Source organism: Danaus plexippus, assembly GCF_018135715.1.
Source record: "Danaus plexippus chromosome 3 unlocalized genomic scaffold, MEX_DaPlex mxdp_30, whole genome shotgun sequence".
Lineage (NCBI taxonomy): Eukaryota > Metazoa > Arthropoda > Insecta > Lepidoptera > Nymphalidae > Danaus > Danaus plexippus.
Window position 1 is genome coordinate 2,106,993 of NW_026869845.1, and position 5,155 is coordinate 2,112,147.

At 29.0% G+C, this 5,155-nt stretch overlaps 1 long non-coding RNA gene across 1 annotated transcript; it reads left to right on the forward strand.

Moving 5' to 3' along the window:
* Positions 1–678: 678 nt before the first annotated feature.
* Positions 679–2,971, forward strand: LOC116768592 (uncharacterized). The gene is made up of 2 exons (XR_004353380.2): positions 679–1,199; positions 1,432–2,971. It is a non-coding gene; the product is annotated as an uncharacterized LOC116768592 (long non-coding RNA).
* Positions 2,972–5,155: the final 2,184 nt, after the last annotated feature.

The window sequence follows — 5,155 nt, forward strand, 5'->3', positions numbered from 1 at the left end:
GAAAAGGTGGGAATACTGTAAGGGCAACCGGCTCTCTCACTCATCGGACGAAACTCAGCCATTAAAGGCTACTTCACACCGATCTTCTGTGAGAGGGTGGTATTTCCCCGGTCGAGCCAGTCCATTTTCGATCTGTCTACAGCTAGGCTCAACCACCTCAAACTTAACCTAAATAATTTGCATTATTAACATCAATCAAACATTTTTATTTCCTTTACAAATTTATTAAATTGAAAGGGAGTAAGGTTCTGCAATGGTAGGTATGTCACTGAAGAATTAAAAATGTTGAGGTTCGTTCTTTGATACGAAAATACTGATAATTAATGACTAATATAACCTTGATTCACACTACTAAACATGAAAAGAACATCTAGTGAAGATCAATGCATAAAAACCTTATACGTAAATTTTTACCTAACTTAAGACATTTCATAATAATTTAGACGCAAAAATCTTATTTATTTGTTTCTTTTGATAGGTATTAAGAATTTAAAACGATCATTTATTATATAAAAATTAAGAATTAAAAAAATAAGGAAATAATATTTTAGAAAAGTACAAATATCAATCATTAAGATGTTTGATTAATTCCAATTTTCAATATTTCCAATTTCTCTCAATTATTGAAAAAAAAAAAGTAATAAAAACTTTACAAATCCGGAAATAACTGTTTAATTTTCCATTTTGTTCATTTTTATCAATAATCCTAACATTTATGGTGAAAGCGTTTGTTGTATAATACCTATTTTCTAACTGTCAACACTCACGACTTAAGTCTTAACTGTCACTACTCACTGCTGAATAATATAAACAAATAAAAAGAACAAATTTCAGGCAATTGACAATTAACGTTAATAATGTAAATAAAATCTCGTAATAAATGTCTATGTTTAAAAATCTATAATTTTTTTAACTATTTAATATTAAGAAGCCAATACGGAGGAATAAATGATTTTATTAACAATAGATTTTTAAGCTAGGCCAAAAGAACTGTTGGTTTTAGTCCCTTTTTTGTGAAATATTGTTTTAAATACACAAAATACTTAAATATAAAATAAAACATAAAAGTGGGCCAATCTTGAAGGCTATTGATTTTTGTGGGACTGTTCAAGTCAAAGCGTAGAAGAAAATCTCAAGTGGAAGAACTAAAACAGAAAACTACAAAACCGGGTAAAGAAAGGTTCCAGTCGCATCGTTTGGTAAATATTATTAAAAATAATCGTCATCTTTCAACTTAAATTTCTATAAATCCTTAGGCACTACCAGCTATACTTATGGTGTAACAGCATTTTAATTATTTTTTTAAAACCCAATTTACAAGTTAAGAATTACTTCTCTAAAACCTCTGTTACTGCAATTATGTTGATATATTTTCTTGTAATGTTAGTTAAGTTTTGCTTGAAAAACAAAATATTTTTATTTGTTTCATAGAAAAGATCATTATGAGAAAGCGAAAATCGGATCTTTCAAGACAAACAAGACAAGCTAGAAGAATTAAAAAAGTCCGCTCACTAGAAACAGAAGAACAGAGAATACATAGGTTAGAAGTTAATTCACAGCGTATTGCTGCTGTCCGTAAAAAAGTTGCTTGGCTGAAATCATTGGAAACATTTATTCAGCTTCAAGAAAATATGAAAGATGGTAGAGAACTAGAACCATCTTCGTCTAAAGAGGAGTTATCAATGCATAGTACCAATGACAACTTTTCGTCCTTAAAAGAAGATGATTTTTCTGAAATTAAAGAAAAAGTATTACAGAAACAGTTTGGGGTTGAAAATGATGATGATGAGAATCCCTCTGACCTTTTGAAAGTTCACCGAATCAGCCCATATAGGAAAAATATTTTGAAAGTATAAAGTAAATTTGTGAAGACAACATAATAAGAGACACTAGACTTATACTAACAATAGACTAACTTCATATGTGTTTTAACATAGCATCTATAAAAGTATTTAAATAATTTATCTTATATAGAATATACTCGTGTTATTGTGTAATATGATATGCATGTAATTAAAATTAAACTAAATACAATACATCATGTCTGGATGAACCATAATTATTGACCAAGTTGTCTTAATTAGATAAACCTTATAACTGTACCGTTATTGATAATAAAAAATCTGTTTGGTGGTAAATTATTTGGCATGCATTTTAAACCTTCCAGGTAAAGTTATAACAAATATTATCTTATTTTATACATTCTTAACCCCATATTTATATGAAGGGTAGGTTATCTTTAAAAAATACTATATTTAGGTATATGTTATTTCACGATAATATTTCGGTTTACGTTGCTTGAATTGAACAATCTTTAATTATGCATTGGATATAATATACCTGTTCTTCAATAACTGCAGGTAAATACTGTGTAGAATTATTTTAACACCAACGGTTGTAACCTTGTTCCTCGTCTAATGTAAGTCGTTTATTCTGACATATAAATCTGTAATATTCTTGTTATATTTATTAAATTGTTATTTTTTTGACATTAACTACTGTTTTTTTTATGCTATGCCTTCATTCGCACTGACTGGAAAATTATCGTAATGGATTGCTAAAAAATCGACTTCATAATGACGTGTTGTCAATAATCGCTGTCGTAATAATGGCATAGATTACCGCCAAAAGTTGGTAATTATATTAAATTAACATAACATATTTTTATGGATATTCTCTATTTAACCTAACTGAAAATACGATAAAAAGTGCACTATTACTTATATATTGAGTAAGTTATTAAAGTAAATATTTTAAGAGGCTATAAATTGGATTGATAAAAGATTTTTATGATGGACATTAAAAACTTATGTACAACTCCGATAAAAGCTTTCCTGTAGACTGTAAAGTGTTGTTAGTGATAAAAATAGGTTTCTTTTAATTTTTTTTTCATTTACTTATAAAACAGTGTCCGTCTAGGGTTTTATATTTAAATCTTACTTAAATAAATATATAGAATAATTCGAGACAACATTGTGTTTTATTATCGGATATAATAATTCCCATCACAAAAGTTATTAAATTTATTAACGGCTTTTTACTTTTTGACAAGCATTTGTATATATATCTAGTTGCAAAAGAATAAAATCTTACGTTTTATTTAAACAAAATATAAAGTGCCGTACTTTTTAAGTTCTTTATATTTGATTATACATATTTATTACGTATTGTAAAATATTAATTCAATAAATACTTTGAAAACAGATTTTGATCCCAGAAAATAATTTACGTGGTGTTGAAATAAAATATTTTAAAAGCCTGTTAAAAGCTATGTCCAGTTTTAAAACAGAATTTTGGTTTCCATTTCTAGTGTCTATTTCATGCTTATTCTGTTGGAAATTAAAGATACGAAATCCAGGCCACATACAGCAAAATTTGTCTCTTTTCTGTATCCCAAAACTGTTCATATGTGTATTGGAGATTTGATTTCTGAGCTTTAATATTTACGATAACTACGGTTTGTTAACTTCATGCTGCATACATTAATAGAAACTATTACATTTTACACTTTGTAATGATACAACATAGGTATATAACTTGTGACAATAACGGCAATAACAGAGATTACATACTTTATTGCGTAAATTGAGCCACAGTTTATAGAGCGTTATGATTGGAGTAATAGCCGTAGCATAAGATGTGAGCGAATATTAAATAAGCAGTAAATGAAACATAACTGTCTCTCTTGTATAATAATAAGTCAGTAGTAAGTAGTAGTATCTAAATATTAAAATATATTTTATGTCAGCAGAGAAACTTATCTGCGTATTGTAATTAATTTAATGTGGAATCAATATTTCCAATCGCATTTCTTTTATTGACATTAACAATTTTTATATAGTAAGTTGGTAAACTAAGTGATAGTTACGGCTTATCTTGGCTGTGATAGACCGATTATCAAAATTTATTGGCTCTGTATCAAAATATAGTGGGAGCCCTTCTTTCGTACTCTGCCGAAGACAAAGAGTATAAAATAATTAGTTTTATTAAAATTATAACATCAAACTCCCAGCCAGGCAAATTTAGCGCTTTTTTTTTTGATGACGCAGGGAAACTCTTTTTACGAGCCGTCTCACCGGCCTTGGTGGGGCCATGTGAGACTCGACCTGGGCAGATCCCTACTCACTACTCAGTGGTTTTACCACTGCGAAAGCCATCGGCCGCTATGTTGGTGCACCCCGGATCTCTCAGCGAGGCAAATTTAGCGCCTCAGTCAATAATTAATAATATTAGCTATACGCATTTATTTATTATTCATATGTGTGTAATATTTTTATTTTGTTCTGTGAAATTAACCATACCTACGGGCTAAGAGTCAAAACGAGATTTTTGATATTATTTTCCGAATTACGATGGCGAGTTTTCGTTAGCTACGCCCCTAGCAATAGACATTATTGATTAAATTAAAAACATTATTAATTAAATTAAATAATATAGTATATACTATAAAAAATTGATAATAAAACACTAGCAACATTTTGATACGAATGGTTCCCAATGTTTTATCAGAATTCGGAAAAAACATAACGTCTCCAAAAGATTACATAATTCTATTTATTCGGGATAAAGAAAATACGATATTGTATATGCGAAAAATTCCTACGCAAATGTTCAAAGCAATCAATCAAGATCATGTTATTGGAAGTTAGAATGTAATTTATGAATGGAATATTATTCCTCGTATCTGACTGTAGGTATAAGATAAACATGACTTAAAAAGCTTTTAGGGATTCAAATAACAGCAACGGCTTCAATCCCTTTACAATAATTTCCTGTTTTTAAATTTCAGGGTTATTGTTTAATACTTAAAAACGTTTGATAATTAATCTTATGCAATTGTTTGGATTTTTTTGTGTTTTGTTTTTCTTCCCACCAGTTATTACTTTATAATTACATTAAATTTTGGAACCTACATGTTAATACAAAGTTGGGCCAAACTGTAATGTCACAATAGCAGTCGACGCTAACGACCACTTCACACCGTGAGAAATAAAATTGTAGGTAATACGAGTAATAATAGTTGATGGTATTACCGTATTCTAATCGATTTGAGGTTATAATAGGTTTTTGCTAAAGTTACCAAAAATGTTCTTAAAACTCCGGTTTCTCGAATTTTTAGAAACTGCACTTAAGTTCGTACAGATATCAAGATTTT